At 42.9% G+C, this 19,074-nt stretch overlaps 1 protein-coding gene and 1 long non-coding RNA gene across 4 annotated transcripts in view; both read left to right on the forward strand.

Moving 5' to 3' along the window:
* The first annotated feature begins 51 nt into the window (after positions 1 to 51).
* Positions 52 to 13,342, forward strand: LOC146761393 (uncharacterized). Its single transcript, XR_014944797.1, has 4 exons — positions 52 to 920; positions 4,002 to 4,186; positions 9,454 to 9,542; positions 13,051 to 13,342. It is a non-coding gene; the product is annotated as an uncharacterized LOC146761393 (long non-coding RNA).
* A 4,946-nt stretch (positions 13,343 to 18,288) lies between these two features.
* The window catches only part of ZDHHC14 (zDHHC palmitoyltransferase 14), a 94,747-nt gene continuing 93,961 nt past the window's right edge, over positions 18,289 to 19,074 (forward strand). The window contains exon 1 of one of the 3 annotated variants that reach the window (XM_085543488.1): positions 18,289 to 18,622. The gene's annotated coding sequence lies outside the window, so the exon portion shown is untranslated. The remainder of the gene's footprint in view (positions 18,623 to 19,074) is intronic. The other 2 variants (XM_015858325.3, XM_085543489.1) reach the window with 2 other exon arrangements.

Raw genomic sequence — 19,074 nt, forward strand, 5'->3', positions numbered from 1 at the left:
GCTGCCCTTCCTCTTCCATCTTCTTCTCCTCCTCCTCCTGGGTCGCGCAGCCGCTGTGGGCTCCGTGGGGTAACCCAGGACGTCTGTCAGGGGGATGAATGCACGGGAACCACAGCCTCTAGTAGAAGGTGGCTATTATAGTGCATTCGGAAGGGATCTCTGTGTAAATCTCAGTGACAGCGTCATGGAATTCACTCAGCGAAACTAGAATCTTTGCTCGCAATGAATTTCATTGAGCTGTCATGACGGATGTCGTCGCTTTCAAATCCGTTTTGAGGTTTCCAGATTGTATGTCCCGTTTTAAGCCCGGTGGCGGTGTCACTGTGTCAGTGAGTGCTGCTTCCCACAGCAGTGTGGGTGACTGACGTACAGCTCGGATCCGGCACCGCACCGAGGGAGGAAAACACGCAGCTAAACACAGCACAAGCGCTTCTTCCGCACTTTCCTTCTTTGAACCGCTTCGTGATGGATTATAGCGCGTATCTAGGGGCCTGATTGCAGGGGACTGGGTTGCTAGGCAAAAAATCGGTATTTTGGGAAACTTACTGATGGTGGTACTTCTGCAAACCAATCCGAAGCCGTTTCCTCGCAATGCATGTGCTGTGCCAGTGGAACAGTGTTTCACACAGCAAAGCAGCAGTTGTCATGGAAGAGAAATGCTCTGCCATGCAGCTGAATCATCAGCCCCAGCTCCGTTTTTCTGTCTTGAGAGCACCTCAGTGTCAGTCTTCCTCCATTGGGAGAAAGAACCTCAAGATCCCATATTTGAAAGGGACCTTGGTGTGCTGATGGACAGTCAGCTGAATATGAGCCAGCAGTGTGCCCAGGTGGACAAGAAGGCCAATGGCATCCTGGCTTGTATCAGGAACTGTGTGGTGAGCAGCACTAGGGAAGTCATCCTGCCACTGTACAAGGCATTGGTGAGGCCTCACCTTGAGCACAGTGTTCAGTTTTGGGCACCTCAGTACAGAAAAGACATGGAGGTGCTGGGGCAGGTCCAGAGAAGGGCAACGAGTCTTGTGAAGGGCTTGGAGAATGTGCCCTATGAGGAGAAACTGAAGGAACTGGGGCTGTTTAGTCTGGGCAAAGGGAGGCTGAGGGGAGATTTACTGCTCTCTTCCAATACCTGACAGGTGCTTACAGCGAGAGCAGGGTTGGTCTTTTCTCACTGGTGACAGGTGACAGGATGAGGGGAAATGGCCTCAAGTTGCACCAGAGTAAGTTTAGGTTGGATATCAGGAAAAACTACTTAAGTAGTTAAGCACTGGAATAGGCTCCTCAGGGAGGTGGTTGAGTCACCATCCCTGGATGTGTTTAAAAACCGTTTGGATGTGGTACTCGGGGACATGGTTTAGCAGTGGTTTGTTAGGGTAGTATGGTTAGGTTGTGGTTGGATTCTGTGTTATTTAAGGTCTTTTTGAATCTGAGCAATTCTATGAGCCTATGATTCTGTGTGTTTTGGAGTAGCATCAGCACTGTAGTTCTTTCTGATTCCAGCATAAATAATAAAACCTCTTGGAAAAGGTGGCCTTGGAATTTCAAACAGCAGGGTGACAGCATTAAGGGAGGATATACTACTTTTTGTTTTATCCGAAGGCTGCAGCAAATAGGATATAAATACAGGGCCTTGGGCAGCCTAATCTAGTGGGTGGTAATACTGCCTGTAGCAGGAAGGTTGGAACTCAGTGGTCTTTAGGTTCACTTCCAGCCTATGAATCTATGCTATGATTCTAAATTCTATACATTAATATTTAGATGTTATTAGTATGCACAAAGCTAAAACAACAGCATGCATACATTTTGATTGTAAATTGTGCCAAGACCACTGCTGTATCTGCAAGAGGAATCATTGAGCTGTGAGAGATGGTAACTTGTTTTTTGTCTTTGATGATAAAATCCTAGATTTTCTTCTCAGGATAGTTTTTTGAGCTCACATCAATCAAGAAGTCACCACTTTCTTTCAAATCTCCAGGACTAGGAAGAAAGAGATGAGAAAAAGGAATAGCAATGTTATTTAATCTTTATTTGAACAGTGCCAAGAATCTACATTTAAGAGAGTCAGATAAGATCTGTCTCTATTAATCATTCACAGAGACTTAAAGTAGGGCATAAAACCTATGAAATCCACTCTGTCTTTCTGAGGAACTTAAAATTTTCAGTGTTATAAAACAAATTGGCTTGCTTTAAAAGAGAGAAAGAGAGAGATGTTCAGCAAAATTGTGTCCATTAAGATTGTTATATAACTTAATATAATGTAATTCTTTCAAGTACAATTTACACGAGAGCTCTGCATTTTCTCTTCTCCCTTCTCTGTCACTGTTACAGTAGGCAAGCAAACAGAGCGATCTACATATAGCTACACAGAAACAACCAGCTATCTTCTTTAAAATTCAGTTATTTCTTCCAAAAAGTTGGCCTTTTTTTTCGAAACACCAATTTTAATGATCAAATATTCAAAGCTTCTTAAAATGAGGCCATGAAAATGTGTGTGCAAGTAAGTAGGTTATGGTACTGTTGAAATGTTCATTACTTGTACTAGTTTAATTTGACTACGCATAGGAATTTGGACAGAATTATTAAACTGTGAGTGCTGAGTTTAGGCACTGTGTGCATGCTTACTTTGTGTTGAGGTTTGCAGCAGTCAGGATGTGGAATTTCATGGCAAAGCAGCTGTGGCTGGTAGACTGCCCTTCAGTGGGGCCCTTCTTTTGTTAAAAAGAAAAAAGAAATTTAAGAAAACTAGAAAAGTAACAGGTTTCCATAAACACATTCCCTAAGCTTGTTTGTTTTAATAATCATCACGAATATGTGGTATTCCTTACTCAAGAAATACAATCACCGTGTGCATACTTCTTAACATAATGCTGACCTGTGTTTTTCCTGCTCCACGTCTTCTTACAAGCAGACAGCTAAGTGCAGGACTGCAGAGAATGCTGGCAATCCACAGTGAAGTTGCACTTAAGGACCACGGTTGAAATCAGATCTTTAAAGGAGAAAGGGCCAGTTTCTAAGTGCACTTGGGCATAATAAATATGTTTCCTGAGTTATCCAGGTGTCTCATAGCATGTATCCAGAGTAGTCTTCAGTGCCACTGTAGAGATGGTTGGCAGATGAAGTGCAGCATCAGTTTAGGAGATAGAAAATCCAATTCAAAATATACAGGAGGTTGATTTGAATACTTGTTAAAATGACATGTTCAGTTAACAGAATTTGATTATGTAAAAGAATTTGGGAGAGCCAAGTGCTGTTTTTGGAAGGAGATAAAATAAAGCATTTGAGCTGTTCTTTAGCTCTTGGGAGAGCTGGGTTTTACTCTTTCATTGAGTTGGATCATTGCCTGTATTTCTGAAGGCTTTGATATTTGAAAGTACAGGGTACCCATAGCTCTGCGTACATACAGAGACATGGGGAAGCTGCTTAAGTATTTCAGAACAAATTTCTGGTCTGTTGGACAAGAAAAAGAAGCATTCTAAAGCTATGATTTTGTTTCTAACAGTACTGTCTGACTTTATGATAGTAAACTGCTTACTGCTGTGCCTCTTAAGAATCTGGTGTATGAAATTCCATACTGGGAGTCAATTCTCAGATCTTTTCTAGAAAAGTTACATGAGTAATGATTTCTAGAATTTGGCCACAGAAATACTGACAAGATCAGTGATCATCTGTCAGACACAAGAACAATTATAGTAAGAGCTTTGCATCTGAAAAACAGAAGACATTTTAAAACTATTGATTGAGGTAGCTTCAAAGATTTATGTGAGGGGTGTTTTTCCATTTAGAGAAGAGGAAGTGAAGAAATCAATCAGTTTGCACAGTTTTGTTTTACGTTTTTTTCTGTGTAAGCACAGGCTTGGATGATGGATCTCTGGATGCCCAGTCATCTCTTATAGCCCAGGTCCACCTTTCTATTTTAACATTTACTGCAGCAGAAGATAAAATTATTCTCTGACTCTCTTTTTTCTTTTTTTTCTTTCTGTCCACTTTTCCATTTGTTTATTCAGTAGGTGATGCTTGACATGGGACAAGAATAGCTGTGTCTGAACGTTACACTGACACCACAGCTTTGTAAGGTCAGAGCCTGGCCACAGTTCAGAAGAGGCAGAAGTTCCATTGGCAGTGTGGCCAGAGTTCCAGTTGTAAATCCCAAATGAGCACTCATACTTGAAGACACTAGGCCTAGACAGAGGTGAGTTTCAGAGATGTTATCATGCATCGAGGCTGTCAGGTGCTGTGGACTGTGTTCTCATGGCTCTGCAGAGATCGGAGCTCCTGAGGAGCACTGACTGACATTTGTGGGGCAGCTGCAGGAGACTGCATGTTTCTGTGGGTTGCTTCTGAGGATGTTGGAGGGGTTTCCTGAATTTAAATGTATCTACTTATTTAATAATCTTAGCTCTTACTAGATTTCATGTTTGATTACCTTCTCAGTGGTTGAAGTATTCTCTCTGTATAAGTAAAATATATTTGCATCTCTTTGGCTGTGCTCACATTCCTTCCTTAACTAGAGAGGCAGATACTAGATCTCTTCCCAAAGCCTGTGATAGTTTATTTATGTGATTGTTCTGTTTTTTTACTAGATATTCTGTCCCTAAGGATTTCAGTCAGTATTTCATTGTAGAATAGTACTCCATCACCTTTTCACAGTTATTTTGCTCTACTAGAAACACCTTTAACATGATCCAGAGAAAATGTATTTCTGACAAAGTTTAAAAAAACTAACAGCAAAGGTAAAAACAGTGGTACTACGGTGCCCTTAAATTATGGCCTGGGACTTCAGAATCAGCCAGTCTGCCTGGATGTCTGACTTGAGACTGCAGAGGTGGTCTTGAACCACCAGTTAGATTATAATATTGTCAGCTGGTAAAAGCCTGCCTGTAAGCAGGATTTTCTACAGAGAAAATGTGTTCATGTCTCAGATGGGCTGAATTGGAAACTTCCAAATTCACAGTTGGCAGAACAGAAGCCTCTTGATGACGGTCCAGAGCATAGAATTGTCTACCTCATTTGTCTCCTGCTGTGGGCTTCATGAGATGACTCTTCGTCCATAGCTCAAACAGGTCCTCAAGGCTGTTCTCCGTGAGCACAGCTGGGCTCAGATCAGGTTGCACACAGAGGCTGTGCTGTCTCATTTCTGCATTTTGCAGAGCTGTCTGTTTAAAGCCAGACCTGGTCTGAACTCATGGCTGACTCTGTTTTGAAGAGGAGGTCATTTATTATGGGGTCCTTTTCGCTCTTCTATTGGACTGGGGACCTCCTGAACTTTTCCTCAGCCCAAGTGATGTGGTACAGTTGGGAAGATTCCCCCATGAATCCAGTGTGAATTAGTCAGAGAGTCTGGGTAAGTGTGATGTCAAACATGGTTCGTTTTTGACTGACTCAGATTGAAATCACCAAGTTACAATGGCTCCCGGCAGCGGAGAGAAATATTACTAGCATGGGCCAGCACTCAGCTGTAGGAGCATCTTCAGCATCATTTTTAGAAGCTGCACTGTTGGAAGCCCGATTGGGCCAGGAGGAGAGCTGCGGTGCCCAGCCCTTTCCACTGGGTGTCCTCATGAGGCCAACTACACTGGTCTGGAGAGCTTCAGCAATGGCTTGCATTGCAAAACACTGGCAAAATAAATGGCACTAGTATTTTATTTATCGTTGGGAGTTGGCCAGTATAAAATCGACTAAGATATAGTACGTCACCTACTTGAGAAATCCAGCCATGAAATTAATTAGCATGAATACGAAGTGTATATTTCTCTTAATCAGCTCCAGAGACGAGTGTGTCCAAAGGCCCTTCTTGCAGTCATTCACAGAGCTTAATTGCTATAGTTAATATTACAATTAAAAAAGACCTGGAAGGACAGCTGAATATTATTATCATGATGAATGATAATTATCACTTTGTGCAGATGGATGATAAACATTTCTAATTAAATTACTCTTGTAGCGTAAATGAATTGTATGATCTGGATAAAGCACTTCTGATTTAACATTTAGGATATTTCTAAGGGCATTAGGTTTGTGCCGTAATTCCAGTCTGCTGGTCAACCTGTCTTTTAAAAATACCCAGTTGTTCAATGGACATAGCTGCATACTGCAGTTTTCTGCAGTGAAGAAGTTCTGCAAGAAAAGAATAGTTCATGCATAGTAGGAGAATAAAATAAACCGTGCACCTGACATAATATCTTAGTTCTTTTTGCTGGGTAATTCATCATGTAACTGTTGTGTTTTACTCCTATATTATTTTCTTCTCTGAGGATTTTTGCAAGACACAAACCATTAAGCTAATACTCTACAAATGGGAAAGCTCATTAAGAGCTCTTGGTAAGGGGGTGAGATGGGTGATGAAGGTGCCAGTCATTAAGGTTTGAGAGAGAAGGAACTGTGAAATCTGTTAGGAATGATTACTCTACATGCAGTCTGTCTGTGCTCTGTAAAGACCCAGTTGATTTTGTATACCTCACATTCCTTTCTCATCAGTAAGAGCTGCAGTGAGTAATACAAACTGCACTTCATGCAGTGGATTACAGTCAATGACTCTCAGATGACCAGTAGCTCCATGGCTTAGTATATACAGCTTATTTGTTAGGTGTTGACAGCAGCAGTCCTTTCTACCAGGCCCTGTTAGACGTTCTCTTAGAGTTTCTAAAGCAATGGCCCTTGACTGCAACAGGCAATTTTTGAAGGCTGTAAGTGGGAGACAGATGGCCACTTTCTGTCAAAAGATAATGGGAATTTTGTGCCAAAACCCTCTCTGTGCCTATGGAAGGTTATCCTTGAGATTTTCTGCATGCATGCCTACTTGTGTAGGCAGTACATTAGTGCATACTGTATATATCAAAATTTGGCACTGCCGTATCTCTCTAAACATCACATTAATCTATCTGTCTGTCACCATGGTAACAAGGCTCCCTATTGATGACCAAAGAAGAGCTGAACCATTATGACTAAATGTGCATGGTTAAAAAGAAAAAAAACGAGAGTGAAAGTAAACTCACTGTGTGTGAGCTACAGGGACACCATGGGCAATGTATGGTAGAAAATGGGCCATGTACTGTTTCCTACGAAGTATTTTTATTCGTGCATGAACATCTGACATAAAGCCTACTGCAAAAAACAATCCTCAAATCTGATCTTTGCTTGCCCACGTCTTTTTATTACATTTTTTTAAGAACTCAATTTTAAAAATGTGTGTTTTATTTAGGAGAAGTTACATGTTCTGTGGTACATATTTGTCCCCAAGGGTGGAAAGATGAAATGAATAACTTAAAGATTCAAAGTACAAAGCATACCAGAGATGTTTCTCAATATTTCGCTGCACATATTCTCTTCCTCTCTCACTTCCACACTTGCAACATTGCCAAAGTGGAATGCACGTATTCATTAAAGGATCGATGTCTAACTGAGCACTCTTAGTTGGACCTGGGATTTTTTGAGAACCATAATGCTGTGGAAACTCTGACATGAATTACTGAACCTCATAAATCATCCTTAGACAATGAATTTCCATTTTTTATTACAGTGGCGCCATGCATGCTATTAATGGTAGACTCGAGTCTATAATTCTATTAGACTATAAAGAGGTCTTTGGTTTTAGACCAGAAATAAAGCTTAAAACTAACCACTGTCTTCTCTTCTCTTTCTGTGTTCATTGGGCAGTGCTTTTTGTTCTCTGGAATATATTTTTGTCCTGCTGTGGATTTTCTTTTCTAAGCTCCTCTGCTTTGGTCACAAAGTTAACACTAATAAGAACTACAAAGTAGATAAAACGAGGGACTGGAGGAAGAAACAGGAATATTTAATTTTAGAAGTGCTTTGCTATGTTCACAGAGCTGAAAGTATGATTAATTTTTTTACAGCTCTTTCCTATCTGGTTTAAGCTATGGCCCTGATCTTACAACAGGCTGCTAATACGTGGTATGTGAAGTTGTGCCACATGCACATGCACACATGCTGGATTTATGCATATCAAGCAGATTTTATGACATCTGGTGTCATACTGTGCTGGCAAGGGTATTTTGCTCTGCTAGAGGGTATCTGAACCCCTGGAAGGTCAGCTAGACCTATTTGGCAAAACAGAGACACAGATGTTACCAACCTGCCAAGGGTTTCTGATTCACAGCTGACATTTAAAATGCTTTCAGCTGAGTAAAAAGGAGGGAACAAATATATAAACGTCTTCAGGTGACTCCTTGAAAAGACAGAAAGGAATACTGCAAAAACAGAAGATTCATTTTGGAGTTTATAACATCAGGGCTGTGACATTCATTATTCTAAGTGACAGAGATGTGACAAAATGATCTGGTCTCAGATGCCTTAAATGGGGGGGGGGGGGGGGGAGGGCACTTGATATATATAACAGCAGTTGGAGAGCATAGAAGCAGCACCTGGCCATGCAGATGATGACCACCTGTGATGCACACCATAACATCATTTGCCTTTGTTCCAGCCACCTCCATCACTGAATACAGCAGGCCTTCCAAAACAGCAAAGAGCTGCAGCCACAAAAAAGGATTTCTTGGAGCTCTTGTAGTTAGCTTAGCTTTCTAAAACGTTAAGAAGTTTGTTATCAGTACAATGCATTCTGTTTTTCTGTGTGGTAAAACAGCAGTGTAATTCATTCCTCTCACAAAATGAATTCAAGTTTAGTATACAAATTATTTTACAGTGCAATTGAATGTAGTTCCTAAGGATGGGAAGAGCTTTGATTTTTAATTACAAAATTATGTATTTTAGTAACTTTTTAAATAAAGCATGAAAGTCAAAACATAAAAGCTTACCCTGTTAAAAATATATCATTCTCTCTCTAACTTAGTATTGAAAACAGCATAAAAAAGCCCTAAAACATTAAGTATTTTTAATGATTTGTAGAAATTAAAAATTCTCTTTTTTTTCTCTCTAAATTAAATTCTGCATGATCTGCATTTTCTCTTCGATTAATTCCTTTCTCTCTTAAAAGCTCTTGAAATCTAAAAACTTGCTTTTAGGAAAAAGTGTCACTGCAATAAAAACTTGGTTCAAATCCGGACCTAGCACAAGAAGGTTATGTCCTTGCCAGCTGTATTTCTGTCTTCAAGCTGTCCACTAACTATGCCCTCTCAGTAGATATGGGAGAAATCTCAGTTTCTATAGAGGACATGCTTCTACACTGCCCGTACATCTGGCTACTTTTCATATAAGATGGAGCACATTCAACCCCATTTCAGTTCTCAGCCACTCAGCAGAAACAAAGCATTTCGTGATCAAAGATTTTATTCAAAAGACACGGTGCTGCTCTTTTTATACTTGGTTTTTGGCCAGCTGGCACTCTTGCTGCAGCATTCCTATGTTTTCAGCTGTCACATGTTGATGCCCTTCTCAAAAATTTAATTTCATCCACATGCTAAGTGAATTGTACTCCAAAAACACATGGAAGCTCATTTCAGGTAAATGTTCAGCCTGAGAGCTTGTGATGTCTTCCAGGCATGTGTTGGATTTCAGAACCCATCCCACCTGGAAGAGAAACCTCTGCTTCAACAGCATCTACCAGAGCTGCAAGCAACATGTTCTAGGTAGGTACCAGATGAGGGCTTGGAGTGCTCTCTGTGTTTCTTTCCCTGATCTCAGCTCCAGCACTGGTTTCCTTGAGCAAGATGGTGATGGGCTGCCTCTGTCTGGATGGGATATGGCCCAAGCAGTGAGATGTAATCCACCTGCTTGAGAAAGTGTGGTTTTTGTTTGTGTATGCGCCTTTGGCGCTGCCCTGTGCAAAGAGCACTCCTGAATCAGCCATCTGCTCAGACAGAGGAGCGGAGTTTGGTTCTGAGGATTAAGGAGATGGAGGGTTGTACAATTGCAGTAGATTGGTAAAAAGGAGCAATAAGAGTGCTTTTCTTGACTTCAGAAGGAGGTGGGAAAAAGAAGTGGGAGGGCTGGGGATGGAGGTGGTCCTTTTGTGTAAAGAGGAACAGAGAAGCCTTGCTTTTGTCTTCTGAGGAGATGCAAAGGGAGGAAATTTGTGCTTTTTTTGGCTATGCATAGAGAAAAATCCTGCTCTCTGAGCACTGGTGTGAATGGACATTAATTAAAGCATTATCTTTCTGACCCTACAAACCCAAGCACTGCCTGTGAGGCTGTGCCCTTGCTGACACCCACGTGCCTGCTGTCCCAGTGCTGTGGATTGCTTGAAGACAGCAGCAGTGCTGAGATGGATGCAGAGATACTGAAAACCGTAATCTTATAGGAATAATTCACACTGAAGGGCTCACCACCTCCTTAATACAGAGAGAGGTGTATCAGGTCATAGGATTTTTGCAGAGGGTAGGCATTAGCATCCTCTGTATCTTAGCAGGCTACATGGGCAGCAAGCTGAGGGCATGGCCCCTTGCAACACTGCGCATGTGCAGCTTGGCTGGGCAGGGGCACTTCGTTTGAGATTAAAAACTTCAGTGTCTGAAATAAACATAGGTTCCCTGGCCTTGCAGAAGCCCAGGTTCTGCAAGGGGGAGAGTGTGCCAGCTACCCACTTTGGATGAATGAAGAGCTGAAAATTACAGTGATAGCTTTTCTCTAAGTATAATTAAAGAACCATACAGAGACAGCCTGTGGGAATGTGAATCTCATCTTTTGCTCCCCACACTGGGGAAATCCAAACAAGGAAAAGAACTGACAGTATTTTCAGTGTTGCTGGATGTATGGGAAATCACAGCTTGAACCACTGATTAATCAGCTGAGGCAAGTGTTGGGTCAGCTGCGGGAGCACAGGTGAGAGTAATCTAGCTGTGCTCCCAGAAGGGGTGGACTTCGACTCCACCTCCTCTGAGACCTCATTTAAGGGCTGACCACCACTGAGGCAGCATCTTTTGGAGACTGCTCCCTAGTGGAGACTGCCTCAGCTTTCTGGTCAAGGCATCGACATTGGTGAGTTTTCTTTTGCTAATAACCTTTAATTATTTACCACCATCTTGGTCAATGCTTTTACAATTAGCCACCCTTACACTGGAGAAGATTATAGAGGTATACAGGCTTTGGAGAATGGCTTTGAAGATCTTGACTTGCAAACAGCCCCACCTCAGATTTGTCAAAGCTGAACTGTACCAGCTGCCTCCTGAATATGCATGGAGGCCCAGATTGCCAGTGCTGAACGGCAGGTGCTAACTCATACAGACAGGCCTCTCACTTGTGGTTTCCTGTAGCCAAGAATTCCTGATTATCCGCTGCTCATATCAGATACAGAGCAGAGCGTGGTGCTACATGGAAAGTTAGTCTCCAAGATGCAAAACCTCTTAAGTCATAGAGTATTCACTGCTGTCTTTGAAATAGTAAAAAAAAAAACAACAGATAAATTCATGCAAATCTAGACGTTTCAGCAATATGTTAAGGGATGACATCTAGAGATGGCTTACCTGGCCCTGGCAGGCTGGAAAAGGCCTGACTTGCTGTTATAATTTCCTGAGCTGTTGCACGAGCAGCAGATATGGTCGCTCTTACAGCAAGCAAAACAGCAGGTAGGAATTGTTCACAGTGTATGCTGTGGAGAGGTTACCAGTGTGCGTTAGTCTTATTCTGAGCATCATGTTGTGGTTAGGTATCGTGGTTAGAGGCAGACAATTGATGAGTGTTCTGCACAGTGCCTAATAAGGCTGTGGTATGCAGACTAAAAATGTAGAAGATGACTTTTGCGCTAAAATATGCTTTTCTCCATGTGAAAAAGGATAAAGAGGAAGCCAGTCTGCTCAGGGAAGCCCTAGTTTTGATCTGAGTGCTGAAAACTAGACTGCACCGGTTGGTCTGCATGACAGTCACCAAAACAATAAAAGGAGGCCAAAGTAGGTTCTCATAAATCCCCATCTCATAAATCTTTGTGCCACTGGCAATTTTCCTACTGTTAGTATTCCTCTGTGGAGAAATCGGTTGCAGTTACCATGAAAGTGGAGAAATGCAGGTATTTACAGATGATTTCCCTTGACAGGATGCTATTTTTGAGTAAGGTAATCCTAAAAATCCATGTACAGTTTATGTCACAAACAGCAGGTCCTTATTTTTTCCCCTCCATATATCACCATCCTCAGCTCTAAGAATCCATTTGAAACTTCAGCCATTGACTTTATTGAGTGCCCATCATCTTGAAGGGACCCAGAGTTGATGCTGTTTGCTTGAAGGTCTCAGGCTTCTTGCTATTTGTATTTGGATACTTCCTTCTTCTATGTATACACAGTTTATAAATTTATTCCTGTAAATATCTATCAAATCATCACAAAGTTATATCAAAGTTCAAGTGAGACCCTATTTACTAGTAACTGATGTTCTTCCAGCTCAGATACTCGCACAAGCATTCCTCTTCTGTTGTTCTCCCCTCTAATGTTGCTGAGGTTCTGTGGGCACTCAGAGTGTCTGACTTGATGCACACGGAGCGGGTTAGAAGGCAAGTCTGCGCGTACCCTGCTGTAGTTCACAGAATAGTTTTGGGTTGGAAGGGACCTTAAATATCATTTAGTTAGAGACTCTGGTTACTGGTAAGCACTTCAGTTGCTTTTCTATCTAACCTGAGTTTAAAATTTTCCCCCAAGCTCTTTTTTTTTTTTTTTTTAAATGAAGCTAAGATATATATTTTTTCCTGCTATATTCCTGTTAGTATTCTATACCTACCGTTCTTTAAAGCAAATAAAACATACTGATTTATAAAGCTCCAATGACTAATCTTTGCATATTATTTATGGCATGAATAATTTCCTGCAGCATTCTGAATGAATTTCTTGGATTTTCTGGTTACAGTTTTATTGGTTTAATATGTGATTATGCTACAGGCTGCGATTTGCTCATCAGAAGCCATTTATATGAATGTTATTAGATTACAGGAAGCTAATTCTACAACAATTCAGATTTATGATCTCATTCTTGTATTTTGGTGTTGAAAGCATATGTTCTAAAGACTTTGCAAGTCACTCTCAGAATCTTGGTCAAAATCTTGTCTTAACTATGCAAATAATTACAAAGATTTACCATTCCTTTTTGTTTGTTTGTTTGTTTGTTTTCCCTTTCCTTCCATGTAAAAATAATTAACGGATAATATTCTTACAGGAAAAAATAGAAATGAAGCCCACTCGGGTATATCTGAAGAATGCAAACTTCTGAGAACACTTACAAGTGAGCCACCACATTAACTGGTATGAAACGAACTTTATGAGTTTAAAAGCACAGTTTCCCTCTACAGATGTTGCACTCGCTAGCAGTATAAGTAATTGCTTGTGCTCTGATACCATAAATGTACACATAGCCGAGCTTTTGAGAAGAGCAAAGCTCATCCACGTAAAAGTATTCACAGAAATATGGGTATGATCACTACAGTAAATAAATGAACGTAGAAGAAAAATGTGTCTGCTTTGTACATCTGACCACACTTGTATATCACTGGTGACACATTTCTGTTGTCAGTCTTCTTTTCTCTACTGCAGTGTTGTCAGCCATATGATCCATGAGTCACATCTAGTCCTTTGTTTACAGGAGTCATTGAATATTCAGATTCTAGAGTATACATTGCCAAGTAAATGAAATAAGTTTCTTATCTTTTCTGCAGGCAGAAGGGAAGGAACCTAGGCTTTCTAAATAGGACATTAATTCTGTCCTTGATGTGCTGCACCCCTGAGTCTGTCATGGCTTATTGTCCTGAAAACAATAGCTCTCAGAGGTGCAAAATGACCTGCTCTTCCTTACTGGTTTTGCTCATTGTTTTATGGTCCAAAAAGGACTGAGTATAAAAACTGAGAATTTACTATTTTCTAGAGGAAATTATATGCAGCAGGAGAGGGAGGGTGTGGAAGGGACACAAAAACAAACTGAAGGCAGGAAAAGGAGTTTGGGAAAGAAAAGAAGAGAGCAAGAGAGAAGCAATGATATAATGTTAAATCTTCCCATTTAATGATGTTGAATTTTGACAATGAAGCATTAAAGAGATTTTGAAAAGCAGTTAGCTCTGTTTTCAGACGGCCTAGTTAAGTGTGCAATGATGCAGATAGCCTCCCACTGGGATTTTCAGAAGTCTCTAATGGCCTAATTCCTACAGGAAAACTATTATGTACTTCATGTTACTCCACATAAACACATCATGGATGCTTTCCTCTGACAGCAATGGCTGCTTGAAGTATGTAGTCCAAAACAGTGTTAACAGCCCACGACTGTAATTACAATGAAGTCTTCTCACAAAACGAGCGTCATGCTCCTCTGTGAGCTGGGTGACAGCCTTTTCTTGTGCTCTACTGCAGAAAATGAGCTCCTGCTTTTCCACAGTGCTGCAAGAGGCTGTTTGCTGTGACAGCAGAGAAGAGAAAGGAATCCATGTACAGAGGTGGTGGGTGGATATGAGATAAACTTGAGCATATTTTAGGCTAAAGGAGCTGGGCTTGTTCAGAAAAGAGGAGGCTCTAGGGAGACCTCATTGTGGCCTGGCAATACTTAAAATGAGCTTACAATCAGAAAGGTGATAAAATTTGTACATGTTGTGATAGTGATAGGACAAGGAGAGGTGAATTTAAGCTGAAAAAGGGGAGATTTAGATTAGATTTTATGGGCAAATTGGCAGAAGACTTGGAAGGTGATGATCTTTAAGGCCTCTTCTGACCCATGCCATTCTATGATTCAATGTTTGCAGTTATTCTTTCATCTGCTAAGAGCTGGGTCCCTTCTGTAGCCCACAGTAAGAGAGAAAAAAAAAATTAAAAAGAATCTATGAAAGCCATATTGTTTTGAGCGGGAGATGTTATTTAAAGAACTCTAACTCAAAGCATTTTTACTATTTTAATAAGTTCATTAAAATAATTGCCATTGACAGCATCCTTCTAATTACGTGAGCATCTGCAGGGTTGTAATACATTGCTGGGGTTACTTTTGTTTGTTTTGTTTCCTATGAAAACGGACTTGCACAACAATTTAAAGTGTCAGTGAGACTTCCCTACTATTTCTGAGGAAAGACTTTGGAAATTGCCTGGCTAAATAGGAAAGATGGCAGCAGTTTCAAGTAGAATTAAATTCTTAAAGGTTTCCTGAAAATCAATGAAAGAGGGGGGGGAAAAAAAAAGCTTATTGCCAACACTGTGGGAAGAACTCGGTCACTATATATTGCTCTCCCCAGGAAGCCTTAATAAGAAAGCTTGAGCTTATTTAACAGTTCATCACTACCCATTGGGAGAAGGTTCTGCTCCCAATTCCTTTTCTGCCTTCAAGCTATTTGTTTGTCTCTTCTTACTTTATGCCAGCTCTTGCACCTAGCTGATGCCTCTGTGAGCAGATCTGGGTGAGCCTGAAGTTCAGTGGCAGCCCAGCCAAATCTAACTAACTGCTGGCTGCGGACATGCAGCCTGCCCCTTAGTTTTCCTCTTTCACTTTCCTTTTGCTGGCCAATGTGTTCTTCCTGGCCCTCCCTTGTGATGCTTTGTCATGTCCTTTGCTGAATTGTTCTAGCGTGTTAACTGCAGAAAATGAACTGGTGTGCACTGAATACTAAAATGGGAGGAGCTGTTGACTTCTTTTAAGGGTAAAAGTCCTTACAGAGAGATGCTGATAAACTAGATGACTGGGCAATCACCAACCAGTTGAAGTTTAAGCGGAGCAAGTGCTGGATTCTGCTTCTGGGATGGAGCATGGATATATATATACTGACTGGGGGATGAGAGCCTGGAGCAGCCCCATGGAAAGGGATATGGGGGTTGTGGCTGAAAACAAGTTGAATATGTAGTCAGAGGAGTGCTCGGGCAGCCAAAAGAAAGCAGATGGGTATGACCTGTGATCACATGCTTATTTCTCTGAAACACTAAGCTCATTTCCTGTATGTAACGTAGGGGGGAAAAAAAAGTGGCTTTAAAGAGGGAGTTTACTGTATGAAAAGGAATGGTTTGGTGAACTGGGATTAGGACAAAGCTGTACGAACCACTCTTTAACTAAGAATCAGGAATACAGCCATATTACAGACCTTTGCTGTATAGAAATTTCTGTACGGTACCAGACAATAATGTGGTGCTGCTCTGCATCAAGTCATGAAGAATGCAGGGCTCTTCACATGCAAGCAAAACAACAAACAAACTGTAATTCACTGCACTGTTCAGACAGTGTATGATTACTATGGCAGGATTTAAGACTGAGGAAAGTTGTTTCTTGGCTTTCACAAGGGAATGTTTTACATGCTCCAGGATTGACAACATTGGAAATATTTTTTTCCTCAATTAACTCCACTATTTTTGGCACTTTCCTTTGGTTTGCGTGTGATCTATAAGAACTTTCCAGAGTCAATAATTTTTTATTCTTTCCTTTGCCCAAGTTAGAGCAAGCAGGAGTGTTAAGTAGGTGAAAATACCACGGTGATGATACTTGTGTATGGTGTTTTTTTCTTTTCCGTTTTCTTTTTAATTGAAATTGTAAGATTTTATGGCCATACCTCCTTAACTTTGGAAGTAGTGACTGAAGAGGGATACATATCCAATTCTGAAAACTTCTGGATTTCAATTGCATCTTTAAGTAGAGTTCTAGTCTCACTTCTACCCAAAGCAGTGAAGCCATATGTTAAGAAGCCAAATTTGTGTTCATGTACTTTGATAATGCTTATACCATAGTCAAGCTGATCCTGTAATCAAGTGTGGTAACAAATGTTCTACGTGTTGTCTCAGCAATTGAGCTTCCATGTTGTTTTAAGACTTGCCCTTATGATGCCTCCAGACTTCAGACAGAGTAACAGATAGTAACTTTCAGGGGTAACAGCTCACCTGTTAGTATTTTCCTAACAAAAAAGATAATATACAAGATATTGTGTGTGAATTCTAACAAGTGCTTTCAAGAGTAATGTTGAATTGTGTGAAATATTGAGTGTATAGAGTATTTTTGCAGTGGCGTTTTAAAAGCAGCTTTAAAAAAGGTGTCGATAACATTCGCAAAGCAACACCAATAATATTTTGAGTTCCAGTGCAGGACTGATAGTGATTAGGCACTAGAACTGTGTGAAAAATACCACGTGTAGTGCTGGGTGACCTTGATAGAGTCAAAGTACGTTGGCTGTTGAAAATAAAAGTTTGAGTTTCACTCTGAGTTTTTTAGTATTATTTGTTTGGGCACTCCTATTTTTTGTTTAGTATTTCTCTCTGTTAACATGACTGACAATCATTTTACAACCTCATTGTATCAAACAAAAAGAACCAGGGGAAATACCGTGGAGTAAAACAGCAGCTTGAACGAGGTGCTGGCATTGTTTAACAAATGCTTTGTTTCTGAAGAGTATTTCTGAAATTAGCCTGAGTGCTACCAATGAAGATAAGCTGACAATGACATTTTCCCATAAACTGTTCTGTTTTTCTGGATGTCTGAAATATTTCGTAATCTCAGGAGAGAACAGTGCCATTACACATCTTACAGTCATTAATATCATCAGGGGCTGATATGCCCAGGGATGTGGTGAACTTACCATCCATGGAGGTGTTGGAGAGCCGTGTGGACGTGGCACTGAGGGACGTGGTCAGTGGGTGTGGTGTGGGTGGGCAGTTGAACTTGGTGATATTAGAGGTCTTTTCCAGCTTTCATGATTCATTGATTTCTATAGTGATTCTTTCAGATCAACAAAATGGATGGTGGACTCAGCAGGAGGGTACCAGGTTGCTTGAGATATCAAAGTAAGTATCTCCTCCAAAGGAAGAGCAAGTATCCATTACTGGTCAATCTATTCCGAAGTTCCTTTGGTATCAGTCAGCGTTTATGGAGAAATAATTAGTTTATTGTAGTAACCTGAAGGGATGAATACACCACTGTAAAACTAGAAGTTATGAAGACAGAAAACACACCACCTATATACTAGAATTCCGCTGCATCCTCACGTACATCACAACATCCAACCACAAGAGACGCAAGCTGACTGCAATGTGTCCTCATTCATCTGGAAACCCAACCAGCCCGCTGTGTGCTGTGGGAGCGCCAGGGCTGGTTCCCAAGCTGCTCCACTCTCCTTTTGTGAGCGGCAGAACTCTGTAAACGACACTCCCGTTAAAGTTGCTACAGCCGCGCACAGCGGGCGGATCAGAGGGCAGCCCCCTCCTCACCACACATCACCAACGCTCCCGCGGCCGCCCTGCCGCCCCGCCCCCTGCCTCGGGCTGTGCTCGCACGGCACGCTGGGACACGTAGTCCCTTCTTCGCCCCAACCTTCTACGGAGCCTCCCGGCGGAAGGGGGCGGCAAAACTACGACTCCCAGAGGGAGAAGGGGCGCGCCCCGAGCCCGCCCGGGGAAGGAGGGCGTTCCCGTTGGGTCGGGCCGCGTGGGCAGGGCTTGTCGCTGCCTATCGCTCCCCCGCACAACTCGTTTGCCTTCGGCCCGGGAGCTCGGGCCGGGAGGACGAGAGCGGAGCGGACGGCGGCCATCGCCCGGGGCTCGGCGTCGCGCGCCCGTGGCGCTCGCGTGGGCGAGGGGAGGCGAGGGCTGAAAGGGCCGCTGGGAGCGGGCCCTAAGGGAGCGAGGAGCGGGAACCGCCTGCCCCCCGGCCGGGGAGGGGCGGCCCGAGGGCGGCGGGGTGCGCTACGTGCGGTCCCCGCTCGCCGTGCGGTCCCCGCTCGCCGCTTCCCGCCGGAGATGAGGAGGCGGCCGCCGCTGCCTCCGGGTCTGGCTGCGGGGGATAAGCCTGGGTAAAGGCTCCACCGATATCTTTTAACGGAGGCGGGGGTGAAGCGAGCTCCCGGCGCGCGGAGGGGGCTCCGGGCAGGGCGAGGGCCGGGGTCCGGGAGGATGGTAAGGGGCCGGCGGGGTCCCGGCACGGTTCTCGCCCTCCGCCCCTCTGCCGCTCAGCCCCGCCGCCTCCCCGCGTGCGCGGGGCCGAGGCGGCGGCGGGGACCTGTTGTGCCGGGGGAGGCGGGGGCTACGGCGGCCGGCGCCGCCCGGGGCGCGGGGCGGGGACGCGGTTCCGCTCGGCGCCGCGGCGGAGAGGGGGCGATGAGGCGCTGCCGCCCGGCTGCCCGGCGGCCGCCCGCCCGGCCCCGGCCCTGAGCCAGCGGCCGCCGGGAGGGAGCTGGAGCAGCGCCGCGAGCGCCGCTTGCTTTTTCTTTCTTTAATGATTTGTTACGAGCGTCTCTCGGGGGAG

The sequence above is a fragment of the Coturnix japonica genome, chromosome 3 (genome assembly GCF_054131305.1).
Source record: "Coturnix japonica strain WE chromosome 3, WE-NBRP24, whole genome shotgun sequence".
NCBI classification, from domain to species: Eukaryota; Metazoa; Chordata; class Aves; order Galliformes; family Phasianidae; genus Coturnix; species Coturnix japonica.